General features: G+C 38.9%; 1 protein-coding gene and 1 non-coding gene across 23 annotated transcripts in view; both read left to right on the top strand.

Moving 5' to 3' along the window:
* The window catches only part of rg (A kinase anchor protein rugose), a 633,801-nt gene that overhangs the window by 171,279 nt on the left and 435,975 nt on the right, over nt 1-26,547 (top strand). The window lies entirely within an intron of this gene.
* Nucleotides 4,636-4,741, top strand: LOC114248037 (U6 spliceosomal RNA). The gene has a single exon (XR_003624924.2). It is a non-coding gene; the product is annotated as a U6 spliceosomal RNA (small nuclear RNA).

The raw sequence follows: 26,547 nt of genomic DNA, 5'->3' as shown, positions 1-26,547 counted from the left end.
TATATGAATGGTTACATAATGAATAAACTTGTTTCAATTATTTTACATTAAACATGTGACAGAATTTATGACCTGACTAGGTATAAGTATATAGATAAAATTGACGCACGATCTTGCATATACAAATTACAATAGTATTAAGATGTAGGACCGTCATTCAGACGAACAGTCGAACCACCCGACGGTAAGTGGTCTCCGACATTCATGAACAATAATAGTAGCTGCTGCTGCCTACTGTGGACAATTTCACCATTGCAACCATTTAACATACGCCGTGACGAATTTAAACACATGTACATATTTCGCGTCATGCTTACTAGAAACTAATTGCGTTTGACACCAAGCCAACTGATATTGGGTCCCAGTTTGTGTAATTTGAATTCTGCCGGATTTTCTCTGGATCGTAATATAAATAGAGAGCTGTGGCAAAATGCGTTTTCAATTTTATTCAATTGATTGTTTTTTCCGCCGCTCGACAGATCTCAGCAAACACTTTAAGCGTTGGAAATAGCAAATCGGGCGAGCCAAGTTAAACAATCAATTACACTCGTCTTAAAGACGTCTCTTTTGAAGTAATTCAATACTTTTCACGCAATAATGGATCGACGGAAATATTGTTTTTACAAATACATTTCCCCGTCCTCTCCCTCGTCTATTCTGTTATCTTCCCGATTTCTGAAGCGTAAGCTTTGGAAATGAAACAGTAATTACATCCTTATAATTTCCTTTTTGCCGAAGATCCATGTCTCTGATAAACATTTTAAAAGTATTGTTTTGTTACTGTTGTTTTTTGTTTATTGAACTTCAGCTTGGATGGGTGGACGAGCTCACGACCCGTTTGTTGTTAAGATGTACTGCATAATGGTTACCTCGACATTCAAACCATGACGTAAGTCTTTTTCGCGGCTTACAGCACTGTCAGTAAAATACCTAACGATTTCTAAGTGCCTATTAACTACATTGGTAACCTTAATAGTTTCTATGATAAAGAATGTCAATTTTAATTCACTCAGCTTCTTAAATGATACAAAGAAGGTAATTTAATTCACTCAAAGAAAATAAAAAAACTGTAATTTCGTATAATTTAGCTGGAGTTCGTTTATGACAACGATCTTTTTAAAAAGGTTCAAACATTTCTCCGCAAATTAAATTAGCTCTCTGAGAAGGGAGGACAATAATCGGGGCTGTATATTTTTGTGTTTTACGTACAGTTTGTTCTCTCGTAGTCCGCATTAATTACATTTCGCTGCAGAATTACGCGCAGTGGTGCTACAGCCAAACGTCTCGGAGAGAGAGGCCGGGAACTGTGACTGTTCTCTCCTCGACTTTATGTTGTCCTGGTACAATGATTGCATAAAATATGTATGAGTATGTAAAATTCGTATTGCCCTCTTTCAATTTATTCATTATATTTTTAAAAGTGAATAAATTAAAATTGTTTTTCCATTTTAAATACAGCTCGATGCAGCTTTTAATTTGTTATACATACTAGTGGTCGCTCGGTAGTCGAAATTCGACTATAATTAATTATTAATTTATATTATAAGTTTGAACATTATTATGGTTCTATTGTCAAAGACTTCTCTTCTATAATCACAGATTTCGCTAAGGCTACACTATAGACAAATAAGGAAATAAATATTAATCTATTCTCAACTTGACCACAGACTAACAATAAACAAATACATATAGTATATATGCGTGTGTGTGTCAAATACATGTTAGTGTGTGTAATGGTTTCTTTATTGGTTTAATGTATTTTTTTGTGCATTATTTAAAAAAATATTAGCATTGTGCACTCTTTCTCTATTATCTATAAGTGTGGGAAATTTCATACTCCTCCGTTCGCGAAATTTTCGTAAAAAGGGATACAAAGTTTTTGCTTCATGTATTAATATATATAGATTATTAGCTACTGTCAGATTGAATTTTTATTGCCTAACTAAATTTATTGGCACAGAATATTAAAAGAGATAAGAAAAAAAGGGGCTTATAAATAAGAAATAAACGTAAATAAACATGGCAGCAGCATTGATAGAATAGACATCTGTCGTCGAGGAAATTGTTTTCAATCTCGCCGCGGGGCGGACGCTTGAGCGAGCGCGGATGACTGCCTTCCGCAAATAAAAATACACAACAGTGCCACGTTGATATCTTAACCCGTCTTCTTGTTTGATGGCCTCTTCGCACAGCACTTCTTCAGGATTTATGTGATAAAAAATTTTTTCATAGTTGGGTGGACGAGCTCTCAGCCCACCTGGTGGTAAGTGGTTATGGAGCCAATAGACATCTACAACGTAAATGCCGTCGCCCACTTTGAGATATAAGTTCTAAGGTCTCAAGTATAGTTACAACGGCTGCCCCACCCTTCAGACCGAAACGCATTACTGCTTCACGACAGAAATGGGCAGGGTGGTGGTGGTACCTACTCGCGCGGATTCACAAGAGGTCCTACCACCAGTAATATTTTTTATTTATTTTTTATTGCTTAGATGTGTGGACGAGCTCACAGCCCACCTGGTATTAAGTGGTTACTGGAGCCCATAGACATCTACAACGTAAATGCGCCACCCACCTTGAGATATAAGTTCTAAGGTCTCAGTATAGTTACAACGGCTACCCCACCCTTCAAACCGAAACGCATTACTGCTTCACGGCAGAAATAGGCAGGGCGGTGGTACCTACCCGTGCGGACTCACAATAGGTCCTACCACCAGTGGTTACGCAAATTATAATTTTGCGGGTTTGATTTTTATTACACGATGTTATTCCTTCACCGTGGAAGTCAATCGTGAACATTTGTTAAGTACGTATTTCATTCGAAAAACTGGTACCCGCCCGCGGGATTCGAACACCGGTGCATCGCAACAACGAATGCACCGGACGTCTTATCCTTAAGGCCACGACGACTTCAAAATAAAATCCGGAATGAATGTAATGGAAATAAAATCAGTAATGATTCCGGTATTATGACAGGTCTTTCGTATTAACGGTTTTTTTATGTTTTGGCCAATTCAATGTGTTTTGTTCGTAAGGTATTTTAGGAAAAATAACGTTTTATTATCTGCAACTTGAGTGTTGCCAACAATTAATTGAGTTTTTTCCTAATATACAATTATAATGAAGATAAAATAAAAATAAAACAATTATGAACCTACACAAATTGTATTAGGGTTGGATATATAAGTCCTTCACGCACAATGGCTCGTCTAGAGCGGACTTTTCGGTTCGTCACATCGCGCGGTGAGTTCTCGCGAAAATTCCTCGGATTTCGGTTGTATTTTCGTCGAATTATTCACATCTGTGAGTGGCGCGGCCGAAAGTTAGATGAGTTTTGTCGCGATACACACAACGCGGACTGAATAATTGGACGCGGCAACTTCTCGGATTCATTCGTTCGTTTTGTACACATGGACGCCCCGCGCGTTTTACTAGGTACGCTTTGTACATTGTTCGCGCGGGTGCAGGCTTCGCTTTAAGGGCTTAAGACTTTATCAGATTTATTTACAAAATCATAATTTTTGAAGTGAAACTTGTTTATCGAGGTAGGGAAGAAAAAACGTATGTAACGTTTTTCGGTTACACGCCATCTTAATTTCTTCCGTTACGCGCCATGTTTATTTTATTTCTATATAGTTTGTTATCAACAGATGTCGCTACACGTAAATTCAACAATTCCTGAATTGCGGTGACGAGATGTTACACAGTTGATAGACGTTTTTTTTTTGTTTTTTGGAGTTTACTCCTTTAGAATCGATTTACATATATAGGCCCGGGGTATGAAAATTATGGGGACCAAAATCGTACTAGCATGTCACACGAAATGCGTTATGCGCCTGATTGGCTCCTGATTGCGTGATGCGTGCGCGCGCCAATCAAAATCGTACTAGCATGTCACACGAAATGCGTTATGCGCCTGATTGGCTCCTGATTGCGTGATGCGTGCGCGCGCCAATCAAAATCGTACTAGCATGTCACACGAAATGCGTTATGCGCCTGATTGGCTCCTGATTGCGTGATGCGTGCGCGCGCCAATCAGGAGCCAACGCGCGGCCGCGTTATCGCAGGTGACGCCGGGCTGCTGCGCCGGCAGTCCGCCACAAAGCCTCGTACTGATCGCGCGTTTCTCTCATTATTGTATTTTCATATATTTGTTAGTCGTTTGTTTTGTGTCTCGTTAATTTGTTAATAATCTGTAGTGTATCGTGTTGTCGTAATATAGAACTATTTCTCGTATTGTTTCGTTTAATTTTTTATATCCAGTAAACTCCAGTCGTGCGTCGGAGCGGACACACACACTTTTTTTTTTATAACAACTAAGAGGCAAACGAGCAAGACGGGTCACCTGATGGTAAGTGATTCACCGCCGCCCACGGTCACCAGCGTATACGCCAGTGCGTTGCCTACGTTCTCGTATTTCTCTTGCTAAATCATACCTACCTGGCGTCGGGATACCGTGATCATGCAGGCGGTTCCCCCGGGTTGCGGCTGATCCATTGCACTGCGGAGTGGTTGACCCTTACGATTATTTTAATTTTTTATAAGTTTCACTTCTACCATGTGTAACTTGCACACACACACATTTTTATTTATTTCACAGACTTACATATAAATCAATATTATTGACATTATATAATACTTACTTCGGCAGTACATATACTAAAATTGGAACGATAAGACAAGATTAGTATGGCCCCTGCGCAAGATTCACTCGCAAAATCGTGAAGCGTTCCACATTTTTTTTAAATTAAATTTATGTCTAAGAGTAGATGCAGGATTCGACGGAAAATAACGTATTCATTGATTAGATATTCGTAATATTTTATGTATTATAAATAAAGTTTACGGAGAATTAATATTGTCAGTTAAGTTGTGCTATTTAACTCTGCCTTTTATTGCAACGAAATGCTCACTGTAAACTGAGTAGGCTTGCTTGATTGAACTTGACTTTGATGCGATGACCAGCAGATTCCAGAGTCAACATATTCTAACATGTATAGTATATTATTCTTGTGTGAGTTTTCAGTCAATCCGACCTTAAAGAGTCGACGACCTTAGTGAAGTCACCCCTGACATTAACTTGACCGTTTTTAGTTGAAACTCATAAAAGGTTCCATCCACTTTGCCCTTTCTATTAATACTAACTAAGTTTAATTTCACATTGAAGATTTACGAGAAAATATAATGTCAATGTTTTCTGTTAATGTATGTGTCATTAACGTTGAACTTTTTCAAGTCTTATACATTTCATAAGTATTGGTTCTGGAAATTTCCGTCGCCTTATGTAAATGTGAGTGTTTGAACTGTGGTTTGATTTTAGCGCAAGTGCCGTTTTTTTTTCAAATATTGATATGCCCAACACAGCATTTTCACGAACTCCGGAATAACGTCGTGTAGTGAAGTAATATCACATAATTTTGTATTAATGTTGCTTCATCACTGCAGACCTGTTGTCATACTAATACTGGTTGTTCCAATAATTCGCTATCTAACTATTATCTATCTGTCGCGAAGCGATCATGCATAATTCTAATACAATTGAGTTCGACCTCCACACACGCCACCAGAAATATATTGAAATTTCAATTAGTCGTAACCACAATACATAATTAAAGCCTACTAAGAACACATAGTAATTAATTAAATTCTAACAGGTTCATCTGCGTACAATTAATAAGAGGGCCACTAATTTAGTTTATTGGCCCTTAAAGCTATCAGTTACCAGGGAATCATGCGTGTCGAAGAGATTTCGCGCAATTTAGCAGCAGACACGTCAACCCTCGTCAGGCTGTCGGCTCGCGCAGTCTGCTCAAACTCCATATTATTTCTGTAAGAACGAACGACAACATTTAATAGTATCAAGTGTGATTTTATTTTTTTCAAAGTATTCTTGGAATTGCTTGACGAATTCTTCGCGCTTGGTGTGAGCTTGTTATCAGCATTGCCTGACCGTTTATACTAAACATTACAGTACTCGTTGTAGCACAGCAATTTCGTCTCTGTTATATTTTCCTGTCTTAGGTTCGTGAAAGAGATCGACTGAAGCCATATAGTCCAAAATATAATTTTTTTTATTACTTAGATGGGTGGACGAGCTTACAGCCCACCTGGTTTTAACTGGTTACTGGAGCCCATAGACATCTACGACATAAATGGACCACCCACCTTGAGATATAAGTTCTAAGGTCTCAGTATAGTTACAACGGCTACCCCACCCTTCAAACCGAAACGCATTACTGCTTCACGGCAGAAAGAGGCAGGGTGGTGGTACCTACCCGTGCGGACTCACAAGAGGTCCTGCCACCAGTACCCTCGGTCTACTGAGCAATATCATCCGCTCGGTGGAAGATCTTTCCCTTCGTCATTTAAGCCTTCCCAACATCTAAACTGATCTGCTCCCAACATCTAAAAACTGAGACTTAGAACTCATTCATCAAGGTGGGTGGCGGCATTAATTTGGTTGATATCTAAAGGCTGCGGTGAACACTTAACACCCGTTGGATCGTGTGCTCGTCCATCCATCTTAACAACAAAAAAATAATAAGATTAATAATTTGTTTTTGCGAATAATCAGTTTATTAATGTTAATAACGATACAAAAGGGAAAATGAATCTAAATATTAAAGCGTCAGTAATTATGATCGAGGTTCAAACGTTCGGTGAATGCAATTAAAAATTTAAATTAATAATATTCGACATATTCTATATAATAATTCCGACATAGAAACAAACAAAATTAGAATAATCGCTAGATTAAGTCGCGAACGTCTTAATTGTGTCCGCTTATTTTAATTCGAATGTCACTGATCATTCTTATTGAAAGTGAAGATAAAATATTACCATAACAATAGTTTAAATACAAAATGAGAAATAACCGAAATTAAAATACAAAATAAACTGATAAAGGCGGTTCACTCCCACGCAGCGCCCTCTAGTGAACAATCATTCACGTATACTTAAATCTTTATGCTAATAGTAATTGAACGTTTCGCTTGATCTTGTTGTCAATGTGCTCCTAAAAGAGCAACTTCTTTCTTGTTAATTCGAGGCGCTGCCCACGCTAGCCCACGCTTATATCTTAGTGTTCAACTTATGCAAATTATAAACTCTTTATTATGTAAATATATTTCTCAATATAAACTATTTGTCAATTAATATACCTATATTTACATAGAATACATATACATGGAATTTTAACAAATGCATTGAGTTGCTAGTTAAAGTTAGAGTTATGATTTCCTTCAATTTGTCTCTCGAGATTTCTGTCGGGTGCCTACTGTATCAACGGCACTGTTTCTCAGTGTTGCATCTTTTTCTTCTTCTCCATCGCTCCCTCATTGCTGAGGATCGTGACTCCGTTTCAGCTTGTCGACTGCCAGCCACCATCGGTTCCGGTCAGTTGCCTGGTGTAGTGCAGCGCTAAGTGGTCCGCTGGTTTCCTCGGAGATCTGGTCGGATCAACGTTTGGGGCTCCGGCCTCTAGGACGTTTTCAGTCTACTTTTCCAGTGACCATCAGGCGCTCCAAGTTGTCTACATGTGTTGCATCATGGCAAAGCACGAGATAAAACAAAGTTGATCGAAGGGCCTTTTTTTATTGCTTAGATGGGTGACGTGCTCACAGCCCACCTGGTGGTTACTGGAGCCCATAGACATCTAGAACGTAAATGCGCCACCCACGTTGAGTTATAAGTTCTAAGGTGTCAAGTATGGTTACAACGGCTGCCCCACCCTTCAAACCGAAACGCATTACTGCTTCACGGCAGAAATAGGCAGGGTCGTGGTACCCACCCGCGCGGACTCACAAGGGGTCCTACCACCAGTAATTACGCAAATTATAATTTTGCGGGTCGGATTTTTATTACACGATGTTATTCCTTCAGAGTGGAAGTCAATCGTGAAAATTTGTTGAGTACGTATTTCATTAGAAAAATTGGTACCCGCCTGGGATTCGAACACCGGTGCATCGCTTCAACACGAATGCACCGGACGTCTTATCCTTGAGGCCCCGACGACTTTTTAAAAACCTTCAGTAAAAACCATATTTTTCTCATACCTACCTGACGTAGCTAATATTTTCCATAAAGGACCAGGGTAGCATGAATGTAAAGGGCTTTTTTGACGGTCCGCCCGAGGTTGCGTATTGAAGACGACGTTTTATTACCGGCCCGTTTTTTTTTTTGCGAACATCGCCCTGCCCTGATTATACGGATTAATAAGAGCTCGTGCACGAACTCGCTTTTATTTTTGGGCCTTGTAAATTAATAATTTGTCAGTTTACAGCTCGTCGTAATGTTTCTTTTTCATTTTCTCGTCGTCGTTACAATGTTTACAGTTTTTTTATTGACGTCAACGTATTGTTTCCGAGGGTGTCCGGTTTAGAACCATGTGTGGCTCTTTTAAATTTGGCCCGGTCAGCCATTTTGATGGGCCTTGCTCATTTTTATGTGTTCACGTTAACGTGAACAGGTCAATCGATTCGCGTCAACAATAAAATATTGTATCGATGAATTCGATCGAATATCTTGTCTATTCTCGAAACGTATGAATAATGATTGCTTGTGCATACTGTATTCGTCCACAGTACGTTTTCAAATATGAATATTGATATCGAATATCTGACGTTGCAGTCTCCCTTCCACGATGTTACCGCTGCATTACGTGGTATTACGTAAGTCGTTAGAGGCAGGAACTTGGCTGTGCCGCCGGTTGTATTGTATGGTCAGACATCGCGAGGTGGGTCGCATATTTGCCTGCCTTCGATTTTCTTTTTTTATTGCTTAGATGGGTGGACGACAACGAACGACGACAAACCGAAACGCATTACTGCTTCACGGGTGGTAACTACTCGAGCGGGCTCACAAGAGTTCCTAACACCAGTAAGCTTAAGGAATTCATTAAACAGCTTCGGTTTTTTATGGACTTCACTCACCTTAAAATACAAAGTAGGCCGTTAAATTATCTGCCTGTCTCTACCAACAAATAAGATTCTTTAAATCGATTCAATGCAAAAAGACAAGAAATACATTATATTTTGTTTTCATTTCTCGCCGCACAAAGTCGAACAAGTTTCCAGCTCACCACGTTTGCATTCACAAAGAATTTTTAATTAAGTTTGGAGCAGTATGAAAGAAGTTTGTTACGTATGGATGATTCTTTTGCGAGGTAAAAAGAAGGTCGACCCCCGGGGGACAGCTTGTACACGCGGCCGTCGCGTCGCACTGCACTGCGCAATTTGTTACGTGACTTGTGTGCTGTCCTAATGCTGGATGCGCAATGTACATTCTGTTATCTTTGAGGCGATGCTCCTTTTTTATTACGCTAGATGCTATGCAAGGTAATGGCCAACCTGATGATAAGTGTTAAACGCAGAAGAAGCTACTAACCTATCATTTTGGAATATCAAATTTTAACACTTAAAATGCTACTACTGTATTGCATGCGCGAACTATGGAGAACATTTTTTTTTTATTGCCATTGTAGGCACAGGAGCATACGGCCCACCTGATGGTAAGTAGTCACCGTCGTTCATGGACGTCAGCAATGCCAGGGGCAGAGCCAAGCCGCTGCCTACCATAAAGTACTCTCCGCAAGCCTCGTTTGAAGAAGGACATGTCATAGCGCTCGGAAAACACCGTGGAGGGGAGTTTATTCCAAAGCCGGATGGTACGTGGCAAAAAAGATCTTTGGAAACGCACTGTCGATGAACGCAGCGGTTCCAGATAATATGGATGAACTCTGCTCCGATGGCGGGAGGTGCGGTGATAAAAAGGATCATCTGTCAAGGCTTTTAATAAACAAAGATTCCACATGACCACGTCTGCTCTGCCAAGAGCAACCGACTATAATGACGATGATGATGATGATTTGGATTTCGGAACTAGCTGCATATGTGTATGTAAGTTGGTGATTGAAATGAAACGTTTCAATATAATAATGAAGTAGGGAAGTGGATTAATAATAATTACTGTTATAATTAACGTTTTAATTTATATTTTTGCAGGTAAGTCGACAAAGCACATTAAGAATCAACATCAGGTAAACAGACACAAAATAGCAATAAAAGCACCGGGAGAGCATAAATTTAAGAAGGTGTATTGCATTCGCAGAATTGCAAACGTTTCCGAACCCCTATGCGGACGCCCCGCTGAGAATCGCTAAGGGGCGGAGCGGATACGTAATGGCCGCATGATTGAATTGTCGTATCTACCTTTATGTCACTTCAGAGCGCCTGGTAACTGTGGGTCTAATTTCGGGGGTGTGTGAATTGATTTTTAGTAAAAAATATATTTAAGAGTTATTTTTATTCTTTGCGTATCCACAATTTGAAAGAATGAAAGAACCTTACTGGTGGTAGGACCTCTTGTGAGTCCGCGCGGGTAGGTACCACCACCCTTCCTATTTCTGCCGTGAAGCAGTAATGCGTTTCGGTTTGAAGGATGGGGCAGCCGTTGTAACTATGCTGAGACCTTAGAACTTATATCTCAAGGTGTGTGGCGCATTTACGTTGTAGATGTCTATGGGTTCCAGTAACCACTTAACACCAGGTGGGCTGTGAGCTCGTCCACATAGCTAGGCAATAAAAAAAATTAAAAAAAACGTGAGTAAAAATGAAAAATAATTTATTATACCTACTATATTTATTTCTTAAATTTCAAGTCATTCATAGGTTCCAAAACTTTAAACTAAGTCTGTAAACGGTTTTACTTTTTTCACCGCGCCAATACAGTGAGTGGCACGCCTTTCTTCTCTTCATCAATTCCATATTATTCATATTTATGGGCATATTTATGCCCAATTTTATTTAATAATAGATATTTTTTATAACTAATTGAGTAGTTGTGTAACCACACAAATTTCATCTTGTATTCAATAAAATCACGGTGTATTCTTAAAGTAGTCCGTCTTATTATGTCTTATGATAAATCAGAGTCAGTAGCAGAGACTTACAAGCAGTATATAGGCAAAGAACAGGTGAAAATTTAATAGTTATTTGCTAAAAAAAACCACTGAACAATGATTTGCGTGAAAAATGTTTACAAATTTTCCACTTCATACGTAACCGAAAGAAATACAAAACTGATGTTCCACAAGTCTTTTAAATATGTCTACAAAAACGAAATACGCATAAATAATTCTGTCCACTTATTCATATCAGGAGGGTCGACCCACGTCTTCAAAGGAACACCTAACTCACGCAACAAGAACAAACTAATTATTATCAAAATAAAAACAAAATTTTCCAATTGAAAAGTCGTAGTAAAACATGATCCATTCCACTGATAATTCTATTTGATTTTATTGAACGCGTATTTGTCCACAGAAGTCGTATAAACGTAATAAAGACGGACCGCTCCGTGGACATATTAATCCGGGCAATAAATGGCAACTGTAATTTGTTTGAATGGACGGATCATGTAGGGTTGTCGCTCTGTTCACATCAATTTAATAATAACATATACTGCTATAGTACAATTATTGTGTGCTTATCATATTAGTGGTAATTTCCTGATTTTGAGAAGTTACCATAACTGATCGTGAAGAAAATGTCACCGCGCATAACGAAAAAGTCTCAGTATCATTATAAAAAGACCACCCCTTGAGACTAGGACGCATAAAATATTTCGCTGTCGAAACAGGTCGCAACTCAACCCTGGTAAACGCCTTACGATTGAAAAGACTACCGGGAAATTATGTAGGGTAATTGTGGAGATACTACTAGTGTGTATAATCAAAAGAAATGATTAGCAAATGGTAGAGGTGGCCAGGGTCACGTGCGAGACTCGTGTCATCTGTAGCCTCCGACATACTGTTATCACTGCTGAATCTGCTGACCACCAGTAAAAATATTTCCTATTTAGGTTTCCTATGATTGGAACGGCAAAGGCAGTCGCAGCCGACAATGTCGCATTTTGTTCTTTGTAAGCTTAACGAGTTTTACAAGACCGACCGCTCTGAGCTCCAGTTGTTGTTTAATTATGCTATAGTACGCAATGTTGTGCAAATGCATTGACAAAAACTAATTATGCAATCGAGATTTGTAAACTGTTTTTAAATCAGGAATTAACGGCACTAAAGTAAACAATGTGGTTTTTTTTTTAAACTTAGATGGGTGGACTTCCTCACAGCACATAAGTGGTTACTGGAGCCCATAGACATCCACAACGTAAATGCGCCACCCCCCTTGAGATATAAGTTCTAAGGTCTCAAGTATAGTTACAGCGGCTGCCCCACCCTTCAAACCGAAACGCATTAATACTTCACGACAGAAATAGGCAGGGTGGTGGTACTCATCCGCGCGGACTCACAAGAGGTTCTACCACCAGTAAGTGTGTTTGGGAATTGTCTAATATTTGAGAAATACAGTCAAACCTGGATAAGCGAGAGTTCAAGGGAGCACAATCTCATTCTCACTTATAGAGGTTTCTCACTAACCCGAGTTTCTCGCTAATGCTCCCTCTGAATATCATTTCGCGATTTTCCGGATTCAAACGCATTCACTGTTCACTTAATGACAGTACTTTAATTTTCCGTTTTAACATGATGCAGAACAGAACTTTCCTTCGCAATTGATTAACGATAAACTGAGTAAGTCCGACCAACAGGACGGTACACAGGGACACGTGTCCATTCGAAAAGAATGCGATAAAATAACAACGTTATTTAGTTCCACGAAATAGAATAGGTTCAATATTGACGAGAAAACAATTCAAAAACAATAGAAGGAAGTTCCACAAAAGTTAAGAATGAGTCATAAAATAGCAGATGTTAAATTTGTAATTTGTTTTTTCATTTGTTCCTCCTAAATAATATAAATAAATAAAGCTCGACTATCACTTATAGAGGTAGATAAGTAGCAGTCTCACTTACGGAGGTCCATGAGGGAAAAACGACTCTCTCTTACAGAGGTTTCTGTTTCTCTCTAATAGAGGTTTTGAGAGCTTAAAATGACGGGTCCTGATTATTCCTCTCACTTATAGAGTTTTCTCACTTATCCAGTTCTCGCTTACCCAGGTTTGACTGTACATCCTTAAATCACATAGTTGATTATCGTAACTCGAATTAAATTCAAAACAGGTTAAACTTTATATAATAAACTGATCCACCCTTGCAACCCTAGTGCGCGGCTGAATAATAACCGGCTATAAAATATCCGGGTAAAAAAATTCGTCCGGTCCTTATCCGCCGAATGACGTAATTACCTGTCAAGACGAGATCCCAACAAATAATCTCGATGATTACGGACCGAATTATATTTTAAGGGACGCCATTGGAATCTAAGAAATTCATATTTTCGGGATCTTCAACGAGAATTAAAATAAATGACGACAGTTGAAATTGCTGATTTGTGGAAAATTGATACAAAAATGTTGAAACCTTTCTTGTTTTGAGTATTTTGGAACCGAATTTTAAAGAATAGTGATTCATCGAGGTACTCTAGACACAAGCGAAGCTTTCAAGCATTTTTCACTGAAAGTAATAAATATCTTGTGAAGGCTACGTTCGTCTTTTACCTTCAGTCACAAGGCAGGAAGACAGGTTCACATTGTGGTTTCAATGGACGTCAGTAGCTTCTTACGCGGATCGTGAGTACCTGGGCTTATCTCTTGAAATTCTATAATTGCCTTTTTTATTGTTTGGATGGGTGGACGAGCTCACGGTCCACGTGGTTTTGAGTGTTTACCGGAGCCCATTGACTTATACAACGTAAATGCCGCCACCCAACTTAAGACATGAGTCTCTCACTTAAGTTCTAAGGTCTCACTTGTAACAGTACAACGGCTTCAAACTGAAACACATTACTGCTTCGCGGCAGAAATAGGCAGGGTGGTGGTACCTACCCGTGCGGACTCACAAGACGTCCTACCACGAGTAAAGCTTCCTAGGATATGTTTACTAAAATAATCTATTAGTATCTTGTATACGAAATTTATTTAATGACTCTAGGACTTAGATCATCTATTCAAATTATGTAATAAAAAGTTTTTAACCAAAATCAAATTGGATTGCAGCTAAATGTATATTTTTTCCTACCTATTTGCTGGTAGTCTACGAGGCCATCCCGGCTACGCCCGGAAGGGTAGGTGAGCTCACGGGCTCAATCCAAAAAAAATTGCTAACATTAGCTCTAGTAAGAGCAGTATTTCGCAGAATCTACCATCGGATCTGAATCGCGATCCACTGAAAGATCAGGTGAGAAACTCAGTGGGCTCAGCTAAATAATAGTTGTACTTTATACAAAGCAGATGATTGTAGAAAACTGATAATCTGAAACAAGTCTAAATATAGAAAAAATAATAGTTTAAAAAAACTAACAAAATACGCTTTTAGAAATAGCTATTAGAAAATCCAACTAAAAATAATTTTTTTTAAAATAAATTTGAATTAAAAATAGTGTAAGAAAAAATGATTTTATTGTAAATTTCAATATTATAAAAAAAAATTTTTTTTTTTAGTATTGAATTGTCTATTAATAAGTATACCAAATTTCGAGTTAATCCGACGTTTTGAAGGAGGTCAAAATCATGAAAAGATTCCGTTACAAACATACATACGTCTGAAGCTAATAAAAGCGTATTAATTAGATTATCCATTCAAATTGTCTAAGTAAACAGAACCACACTATACACATACTCTATTGTGAGAGTGTGTGCGCTGTGCCTACAAAACAGTGATACAAAGACACCGCAAAAGCGTGGCCCGCGGCTTTACAACTCAACTTTCCATATGAATAACCCAACGATTTTGAGTGTACGTAATAAAAGCTCGCAACTTTTTATAACGTAACCAAAGTCTATTATAAACGTACGCCGGAGGTCTGCACTTATCGGACTCATAGCTGTAAAACATTATCATTTTGGGCGGGTTTTGGGGCCATAAAACCCAAAATATGATTCATATTTTAATCACAACTTGCACGTACTAAACTCGTCAAAATATTCATTTCATTAATTGGCATATGTTATAAACAAAATGAATTTAAATATAGTCAAAAGATCAGCAGATAATTATAAACAGAATCGACGGGTTCCAGGATTAAGACTAAAAATTCTACCTGTAGCCAGATATCATATGTTAAATATTTGATATTGAATATTTGGTTTGCTTGCCATTAAAATATGCGGTTTCTTTCCGTAGCAGTAGCTTTTAGAAAATCGTGTAGCAATGCTTGCTAAACACCATTACTTCTAAACAAAATGTGGCCGGTAAATTCTGGGCATTTGTGGTATTGTACAACAATACTACAAAAGCATTAGCGCAGCGGGGCCATAAATACAATCGGGCGAGAAGACAACGATTACACTCGTCCTATTAGTCTTCTGTGAACAATAAGCGGTGGACCGTCTGTGGCGGGAATACATAAACTCAACAGTGGCCGGTTGCCACTTCCTCAGACCACAGACGCCGGTGGCCACCTTCCGGATCCCGCCGCGTATTTTATCAAAGTCACTGACAGCTGAAACTGTTTATTCAGAAAACAAAGGACAGCTCTGCGGGCGGACTCAGGCCGCTGACAAACGTGGGGCGTTGAGGAGACATTAAATTAACCGCTTTGAATGGAATGGAGCTTGCGCAAAATATATAATTTTCGTAAATGCGATCTTATGATGCAAAGCCGCAGAACAGCGTAATTTGTCTTGTTTCCATAGAATTTTTTATTGCTTAGATGGGTGGACGAGCTCACAGCCCACCTGGTGTTAAGTGGTTACTGGAACCCATAGACATCTACGGCGTAAACGCGCCGCCCAGATATAAGTTCTAAGGTCTCAAGTATAGTTACAGCGGCTGCCCCACCCTTCAAACCGAAACGCATTACTGCTTCACGGCAGATATAGGTAGGTTGGTGATACCTATCCGCGCGGACACACACGAGGTCCTACCACCAGTAATAATGAAATGAGCAGAAGAACCATTGCTAAGTTCATGGTTTCTGCTATGTTAATGTCATTCCCAACCATAAAAAATGAGGTTCAGATCTCACTATTTACCCTTTCAAAATGAAGCAACGATTAGTTCATGAAAGACCATACCAAGTCTTATCAACCAGCATTCGGGATTGGAAGGTGGGGTAAAGCTTACGGTTATACTAGATCGAAGAAGATGGGCTCTTTTACCCATATCATTCCATTAATATTCTCTCTTTAGCCATGTTGAGGTATATATTTTATAAAAAAACGAAGGATATCATTCATTTTGAAGAACCTCATATTATCGAAAAATGCAAAATATTTACATTATATTGTGTTGTCAAATCACGATAGATAATGGAGTCATTGTAATAATTTGATCGACTGAATACCTCGATGAGTTCGTTAAAAGAAAATACCCGATTCAATCCTACAAGATATTTAATTACGTCCAAATGAAATTCAGAAAGTATCTTCTAATAAAAATGTATGAGGACTCAGTCCGGAGAATGATTTGCTCTCAAAGCGACGTTGTTTCTGTAGCGAAAGATTGAGATGCTATGAATTATAGATAAAGAGCGTCCGACGACTGCTTCAATATGCGTGGTATCAACGTTAATATTCTCATAATCCTATTATTTCGGAATAAAGTCGACTTTCAATTTCGATCAAAATTCAAAATTACCGCCACCGTTAAATGGAAACGAGATTTTCATAATCAAATCGCTTTATACAGCGTCAGATTTTTCTACTGAAATATTTCTGGGACATAATGGCTTTATCGCCCTTTAAATTTTCTTATAATGGACATATAAATAGGTTGGAAGCGTGAGCGAAGTCGTGGAAAAGGCGATAAATCGAGTCGTTCTTGTCTAAGACCTGCCCTTAACTACCGATTACTACTTTCTTCAAGTACACTGCCTGTATTAACTGATGCTTTCGAGTTTCATATCGTTAGTAGTGCTATAATAGCGTTTAGGTTTAACTAATTACACGCTTTCTTTTTTGAATATCGACTTCATGATTATTATGTATATATTTTCCGTATGCTACATTAGTATTTTGTGGAAATTCCAAAATTCATTCCTACTAAAGTTCAATGTCACTAACTTTACCTTAAAATGTTAAATTATAAATTTCAAGACATTCCGCTTTTTTCTGAAGAAATTTTTATACAAGCTTAATGCGCGCTTCGCAAAGTATATAGATAAAAAATTAAAAACAGCATCAAAATTAATAAAAATAAATTGAATAAAATTAACAACAACAATCACACGATTAAAAAGATTCTATAGAGTTCGCGACCTGTCTACATATTAGTGATCTCCCCGATGAAAACTCCCTTTACTAGAAAAGACAGAAAGGTTATGTAGAAAAACTAAAAGACTTATATACTACATAATATTTGTAAGGTAACTCTATGCATATTTAAAACAAGCTCAGTCCCGCGATTTACCCGCGGTTATTGTCGTACCGAGGGTGACGCCGCGGGGCGAAGCTAATCTAAAAAATTTACTCTTTATATCATCAGCTACCTATCAGCGAAAGTCCCGTCAAAATCGGTCCAGCCGTTCCAGAGATTAACCGCAACAAACAGAGGCAGACAAAATAAAAAATAAAAGTTATTTTGGTTTAGTACTGTGTACCTATACATACGCATTTAGTAAAGAGTGGTTATTTTATTATTACAAACAGACACTCGAATTTTATTAATTTGTATCGATGTAAGACTGGTAGTAAAACGGGCTCGCTTTGCTTGAAGTTTTTTTATGTTTAGTGCAAATATCAGCTGATACGCGGGGTCAACGATTCCTTGTAATGCGGGGGGAGAATAAAAGCAGCGACTTCGCTTTACATTGCGGAGTTACAATATATTTACGGTAGTTACGAAATCAATATTTACGATCAGTCGTCGATGAGACGTGAAATATCATCGCTTCGGAAACGATACACTTGTGTTCTCATGCCCTGTTTGTTAATAAAGACATTGTTGGCAACTTTTATTGTTCTAAGATAAAATCAAAGATTTTTCCTTCTTGTTTATTATGAGTGGTAACAAAAGATTTAGGTCGCGTGTGTGGTCGATCGAATCCCTAGTACCTATCGATCATATTCTGTAACGTTTGACCAATGAACCGGCTTCGACCGCCAGCGACTAATTGAGCGGAATGCAGGACGTAAAACGCACGTTGCGTTCCAGAAATATGTTGTGCAACCATTGATATCATAACTTTTTTTTTTCGTAGAATAACGGAGTTGCCTATTTTTGATTTTGTAAACGATTTATGACTACGACTAATACAATATCAGCGACTTCACGGAGAAACTATTTTGTGCAAACAGTATTTAAATGAGTTGTATGAAGGAAGTGTATGATTATTGCGCCGAAGGTCGTGGACTCGTGGGTTCCATTCCCACATCGGGCAAACATTCGTGTGATAAGCAGGTTTGTTTGCTCTTTGTGTGTTTACTATATATTTAAGCATATATTTAAACGTATGTAAGTATGTATGTCAATCTCTGGAACCCAATTACAGGGAATCAAATTTGGTGCCGGATGACCGTGCGTGGTTTGTTCCCAGTTATTAGTATATTTAGTAAATAGTATTTAGTTCATATATATTTATATAATAGTATTTTTAGTTGAAATAAATAAACTGAGAAAAAATAACGCACTGTCATCCGGCACCAAATTTGATTCACTAAATAGTATTCCGTGGACAGCCTTCCGGACTAACGTGTCGATATTGAAGCAACTGGGCATCAAAATCAGACTGTCTACTGTATGTCTGAAGCGGATCCTCGAATATTTTGGTCACATTGCGAGGAAAGACGGCGATAACCTGGAAAAACTTATGATCACAGGGAAAGTTGAAGGCAACAGATCTAGAGGCCGCAGCCATACTCGTTGGTCCGATCAGATCCGCACCGCTTTGGACAGTACAGTGTACAGCGCGCTGCATGACGCCGTGGACAGGGGAAAGTGGAAAAAGATCCTAAGATTGAAGCTCATGGGTGATGGTGGTCACGACCCTCAGACATGAGGAACACGACTCGAGGAGGAGGAGGAAATAGTATGTATTTAATGGCGTCATTTCGCCATCTCTCGCGCACCTAATGGAGGCGTCGATAAAAAATATTTACGTCTTTTATTATTGCTTGATAAGTCTCTCTGCCACCAGGTTCAAGAGGTTTCTCGAACGGATTACAATTTATAATTTTCAATATGAGGAAGAGGTGGGTTGGCGCGAATTTAACACCAAAAAATAGACTTGGGCGCTCAGTCACGATACAGAGTTACGTGTTTATGTTTTTTGAAAAAAAATATCGTTTTGCAAATGATTATAGTAAAATGTTTGATGTATTTACGATACTCCTGTGTATCTCTCGTCCAATCTAAACGCAATTAACCAACCGCCCCCAAGCAAATTCTGATCGGATTATCCCATATTTGGAATAATGATGTTACCAGGACATCATAACTAGTTGAAGGTAAGACGAGGACGCGCGCTTGGAACCTTTGTGTGATCTGTGGGATTTATCTCGGCACCGATTAATCTTTTACTTTATTAAAGAAAACATAGCTATGAGTTGCGAAGTGAATATCTTAAACTTAACCGGTCCGTGGTCTTTGGACACGTGTAGGTATACCAGTATAGTTACCAGCATAATTTTAAATCATTAATTTTTTGTACACTAAACGGAACAAGGTCTCGGTCGCTTGATGTTAAGTGGTTACCGGAGTTCAAAGATATGACAATGTGAATGCCGCCACACGTCCTGAGAAGGTTGATGTTTCAGTTCGCAACCATTTACCCTAAAATGCCCTACTCAGCTTTATTTTCAAAGTAGGCAGAGGCCGAAAGAAAACTCTGAGCTTAAAACTGAGTTCAATTTGAGATTAATTTAGCGCTCAAGGTAAAATGTGCGAAATTTTAAATCGCATGCTCCTCACATTTGTAAAACCCGCGTAACCTCACGACTAGAAGGGTGAAGCTAAATCAATTTAGGATGCTCTCGGGGTCCTAAATTCGATTCCCGCTCGGGGCGACAGATCCGCTCTCTCGGAAACCCCGGTTATACGCCCATCGACACCGACGCAAATTCAATAAAGATTCACGAAAAAAAAGTTACATAAAATATATGTATGTATTTTTGTTCCATAATAGAAAATTCAACTTTTTCCCGTCTATTTGTTTTTGTGACGGTCTAATAACTCGCAAACCTAGTTGAGCTCTCGCCTAAAACAATACAATAAATTAAATAGTGAATTTGCGTTTGAAATCATGTTTCAAATAACAGACCTAAATGAGGCTCGGAAAGTAAACTCAATATTTCCCCAGGGCGCGTTACAACGAGCCTTTTGTACTGTTCTGAGAAAGTTGAAGCAGTTCAACAAAGGGCAACAAGCCTGAGCGGGATTCGCACGCGCGTTACAAAAGACTCGAATTCCGTATTCAAATCAAATGACTCGTGCGGTAGCGACCGTGTGCTGTTATGTACATACTCGCGCGACGGAGACAAATAGCCTACAAAAGAGTTCTGCGATCCTAGTATTTACTTTTCATTTATTCAAAGTCAAACATTATTTTAGGGAAAAAAAGTGGTATTTATTTTCTGTTTTCACCCATGCAGAAGTACCCCATGGGAAGCAGGTCGGAGGTAATTTATGAAGCAGAGGGTTAGATACGGGGAGATTTCCACACCTGACTTGAGACGTGACGGGCGTTTTCATACGAAGCGACGTGCCGCGCGCGTGATGCGAGTGACGAGACGTGTGATGAAAAATAACCCGTTAAAACAGCTGTTTAAATAAAGCGGAGTGAAAATATCATTGTGATTTTGAATGCAGCGATTTCCTGATGAATTATCGGAAAAATAAGAGAATCATTTTCACTAAACTTCCGTTATTCTGTCCTGAAACATTCTTAGGAAATTGAAAACAAGCAACGAATAAAAACTATTTTTTAAAAAGTTCGAATCGCTGTTCTGATTCAATGAGTTTTAGTATTAGCTTATTTCAGTAAGCTTTAGTGGTTGTTAGGGCGATAACCACTCCTCAAATAAATGTATTCAAAGTGTTATTACCGTACGGAATCGTGGGTCTTATTTCGGTACCTTTATGCAAAATCGTCTCTATTAGGTATCGTGTTATAGACGGACTAAACCTCCGATTTATGTATCCTTTCCAGTCCAGTGGAGTTGCGGTCTAATCTCTCGGGTCCATCTAAATTCAGCCATCCGTCTTTCCTCTCAGCTCTAATTTCGTTCTTTGGTATTATCTAACATCTACTCGGGTTATGGGCGCCTGGTATTTGTACTGTGGCAATGTGCGTATTTTTAACAAATATAAAAAAAATACATTTACATTGTGGATGTGTGCATTTACGTTGTGGATGTCTATGGGCTCCAGTAACCACTTAACACTCGGTGGGCTGTGAGCTCGTCCACTCATCTAAGCAAAAAAAAAAAAAAACGGTGTGAGTGCGATTCACACACGATAGAAGTGAACCTTCAGTAAATCGACAAAAGAATGAGATGAATATATATAAAAATATTTACACTTACCATTTATTACATCAGTCACATTAACACTTATATTTGAACATCTATTTTGATTGTTCAATAATTGTTTTTTACGTGCACGAAACTCGCGACTACGTTCTGTTGAACTTTTTCCTGGATTTTTTTTCATTTTAATTGTATTTTCATTTTTTTTGCGTCGATATTGACGACACATTTCGGCATTAGTTTTCGGCATCTTATAAAATTTATTATTTAGCACAACAAGATATAAAAAAAACATGTATGCAATTCACACGTGATAGAAGTGAAACCTTCAAAAACTAAAATACAATTATCTTATGTATATGTATGTAAAATTTTGTCCTTAGTAGACCAAGTACATAATTGCAAATCATCAACTTTTATAGTATGAGCTAACGCCCTCTGTGAATTAAAATCTTAACTTCAAGTATTATCCTAAATTAAAAATAATAACAATAGATTTCATAAACATTATTAATAAACCACCTCATAGATGGCGCTGTATTAAAAAAACACTGTAATGCTTCCTATCTCATTTTCTCCCACGTTAAATCTTATAAATGTATGTGTCCGTCTCTTTCTACTGTCGCTTTTTCCGTTGCATCCGGTTTGAAATCACAACGATTCTAAAGAAGTTTTCACTTCAATAGTCACAAACACACTGTTAGACAATAACACACCACGCTGACATCTTACTAAAAACCTGTAATACGCAGCCGCATACAGTGTACAGTAGTATTAGCTCACGTAGTTTTCACATACACTAACACACGTTAAATGCTCAAATACAAGCAAGTATTAAACAGTGTGCAATATACATACACACCGACATCTGCTCTCTCGCTCTGGCTCACTAATTACAGGCGACTATGCTTAGAAGACGGGATTGGGGACGCTACGAAGTATGGCACAAAGAGGAGAGACCGATAATATAAAATAGTATGTATATTTCTGTCTCACTCTTTGCTGGCTTCATCCTACACATTTTTGTATTTGTGTCTCTTACCTGTCGTTTTTTCCGTTGCATCCGGTTTGAAATCACAGCGATTCTAAAGAAGTTTCACTTCAAAAGCTGGGTGTGTAAAAAGGAGGAAAAATTAATTGTATTACAATCGTAATTGTCTTCGAGAGATGGGAAACGTAATTAAACTTTCAAAAGTAAACTTGTTTTTGTTCAATAGCGTATGCAACATTGTTTGTCTGAAATTATCTGCTCGTCAACAACAAAAGTTGTTTTCTTTGTACTCGGGAGACTTTATTAAACAAATTCTGTTACAAACAACATTATTTTCGACAAGCGGCTGGCTGCCTTCATCAGTATTCCGTGGCATCCCCACGACGATTGGTTCGAATGCTAATCAAATTTCTTGTTTTTGTTCGGGTCGACCTTTTGTCTAATTTAACGAGCTCGTCCTATGTAAACGGCCGCTAGAAAATATGTTTGCTCCTGTCCCCTCATGAGAGCCTGGTATGTGCTTGTACATATTTACTGGTGGTGGAGCAAATTTTGAACCCTCGCAGGGCGGTATCACTGCTAGTAATATGTCCAACGCTTAGCCGATCTTTTTAATAGCTCAGAACGACATATGAGTCGATGACCTCCTTGAGCTTAAGTGTATAAGTTTGAAATCTTAATTACCTGTGTAAAACGGAACGCATGATTGTTTTGCGGTAGATTATTAGTTTATAAATAAAGAGATTAGAATAGAATAAATCAGTCGTATCTTCTTAGATTAAGGTTTCAGTATGTATAAAGATACGTCACTACTCGATCCTGAGTGCCTTACAATTTCAGATAAATTTCAAATTCGATATCATGAGAGTAAAGTACATAAGATAAAGAGAAATCTTGGTGTAGAACAGTCCGTATCGCCAGCATCGTGTAGGGCGAAATAGCCCTCCTGAGGGATTCCTCAGGGTATCTTGAATGTTTAAAAAAATACTCAATTCTAGTTTTGCCTTTTCGAGGCTTAAAATAGTACTACGTAGCAAGAGAGCCAGCGTGAACTCAAATACAGCCAAATTATGAGTATAGCTTCACTAAGAAACTTACGAAAAATAACTTTGTTGATATGGCATTCGATTCAACTGTATTTACAGTTTTATAGTTTTATTATTTATTCGACATTCTTTATTGTAGGTAACGTTAAGTTTATTTTTTTTGTAATAAAACTATGATTCTAAATATTGAATATAATTTAAGCCGTTTGTTGGTACAAAGTTTTTTTTGTTTTTTATTGCTTAGATGGGTGGACGAGCTCACAGCCCACCTGGCGTTGAGTGGTTACTGGAGCCCTTAGACATCTACAACGTAAATGCGCCACCCATCTTGAGATATAAGTTCTAAGGGTCTCAGTATAGTTACAACGGCTGCCCCACCCTTCAAACCGAAACGCATTACTGCTTCACGGCTGAAATAGGCAGGGTGGTGGTCGCGCGGACTCACAAGAGGTCCTACCACCAATAATAAAAGATTTTTAAAGGCGTAGAAGAGCCAACGAGCTCATAGCTCACCTGATGATACGTGGTTATTGGAGAAATTAATAATGCAAAATAACCTTCTAATGATGTTGATATTTAATACTAGTCAAACCCTAGCTGGCTCTGCTTAGCCGCTCTTTGACGGGACCAAACTTCAAAGGATCGCCCGCAGGCTAATCTGAACATTTCCTGAAAATTTTATTGAAATCGGCTCAACCGCTTCAGTCTATAAGAAACATACACACACAGACACATCGACACATGTATGTCTTATTGCTTTTTTTTTTGGTCAGGAGGAAATCGCCGGGTTCCGCTCTCCACTGGGGATGGAGGGCGGGGTACGTCAGAGTCGAACTGACCTCCTGTCGCTCAACAACCAACGTCCAAACCTCGCATGAGACAGAACTCATGAAAAGGCAAAGGGGGGAAAGTGAAGCGTTTAGTGCGGAGCACATCTCTCCCATCACCCTCCCCATTGCTTAGCGTTCAAAATATTTATTAACGATGATTTAATTAAATAAAAATAATCTCATAATTACTGGTTTCGTTTGTGAAATATTCATATCGATGGCTCATTGGAAATACTAATTGGTTTCAGGTTACTATGATGTTTCAAAATATATTTTTTATTTCGAAGCAAAAAATTACCTTTGAATTTTATCAAAGGGAAAAAGTTCGGTTGGGTTGCGGAGTTTAAAATTGTATAATTTTTGTTATGGGAATAAATTTTATATTAGTAACTGTAAAATTAAAGTGTCAACATATATAAAATGTTAAATAATATTAATGAAAAAATGTTCACAAGATGTTACACATTAAGAACAGTGAACATTGCATAGAATCACAGCCCACCGAGTTTCTCGCCGGATCTTCTCAGTGGGTCGCTTTTCCGATCCGGCGGTAAATTCTGCGAAGCATGGCTGTTGCTAGGGCCAGTGTTAGCAAAACCTCCGGTTTGAGCTCCGAGAACTCACCTACACGCTAAGGTAAAGCTGATATAGCCTTTCAAGGCTATCAGCATAGGTAGGAAAAAAAAATTGAATCGCTTTGATTTTACATTGTCCTTACGAGAAAAAAAGGCCTCTTTCGGAAGTCTGCATCAACAGTCGTTTTTTTTTTCTGACTGTTTCTGTAATTACGGATGCGCATTCCGTAAATTTTGCGTTTAGCTGAGTTCTGTTCTTTCTCAAAAAATTTGATAAATGTTAAACCCAAGACTCCCTATGGATGTTTTCACGTTAGCAAAATTCTGGCACATAAATATCCGTATCCGAAAATGGATTCCCCAGCGATAAAAAAAAAGGTATTTATTACATTGATTTCATACAGTTCAAGATGAAAAAACTGGTGACGCAGGTGAGCGTCACCTTAAACGTGAGCTGATGAGCTGAAAGGGAGCATATGAACTCTGCGGAGAATAAGCGGACACGAAAGGGTAGGTAGGAAAACGGGACTTACTTGGAGGTTGATGCTGGCACTATCATGGTCGTAGTGGTGCTCCTCTGCGATGGGTGGCACATACACCTTTTCACCGGTTCACACTCAACCTTTTACTTAGTATATAACGAAGGGCGCGCGCGCACAATTTACTCAATATCGAACGAGCGTATCTCCGCGTGCCGTCATGTACCGCACTGTTATGAGAGGTGCGGGGTGCGTACGGGCGACGGCACCCGAGTTGAGCCGAACATTTACAAACGTCGCGCTGTCGCGCGAACATCCTGGGGCGGCCGGGGCTGAACTTCTTCATGTGCTGAATCCAGCGGCAACCTGGCTAACTTGAACACAGGTCTCCGCAAACTTCCATGCTTCGTGTCCAGATCCACGACTCTGATCACTCCATCCTTGCCGGGTAACGTGCGGATAATCCTTCCAAGTTTCCACTGCAGCGGGGGCTGATTGTCCTCTTTGATGAGGACGAGCTCTCCAACTTGAGAAGGTGAGGATGTGGAAAGCCATTTGGAGCGGGTTTGGAGGGTATGGAGATAGGATTTGGTCCACAGAGTCCAAAAACGCTGAGAGAGAGCTTGGATGAGCTGAAAACGCTTAAGAGCTGATAATGGCCTATCATCAAAAGATGGCTCAGGAAGAGCGGTGAGTGGACGGCCAATAAGAAAGTGGCCAGCTGTTAGTGGCTCAAAATCGGAGGGATCTGACGAAAGTGGACAGAGAGGTCTGGAATTAAGTACTGCCTCGACTCGAGTTAAAAGTGTGGAAAATTCTGCAAACGTGAGGTGCTGTTCACCTATAACATGATAAAGTAACTTCTTAGTGCTCTTGACCGCAATTTCATGAAGGCCCCCGAACCAGGGTCCCGTGGGCGGTTGGAGCAGCCAAGTTATGTGCTGATTAGCGAGCCTATGCGTGATTGTGTCATTATTTTGCGCGAGAAAATCTTGTACCTCAATGAGATGATTCTTAGCTCCTACATAATTTGTGCCACAGTCAGAACGGATAAGAGTAGGAGTACCGCGACGCGATACAAACCGTTGCATTGCAGCAAGAAACGCTTCAGTGCTGAGTGACGAAACGAGTTCCAAGTGAACCGCCTTAGTAGATAAGCAAACAAAGACACAAAAGTATGCCTTCATGAGTTTGACGTTACGTAAAGTA

The sequence above is a fragment of the Bombyx mandarina genome, chromosome A1 (genome assembly GCF_030267445.1).
Source record: "Bombyx mandarina strain Sakado chromosome A1, ASM3026744v2".
Lineage (NCBI taxonomy): Eukaryota > Metazoa > Arthropoda > Insecta > Lepidoptera > Bombycidae > Bombyx > Bombyx mandarina.
The sequence above is the reverse complement of the archived record's forward strand: the minus strand, read 5'-3'. Positions and strand labels throughout refer to the sequence as shown.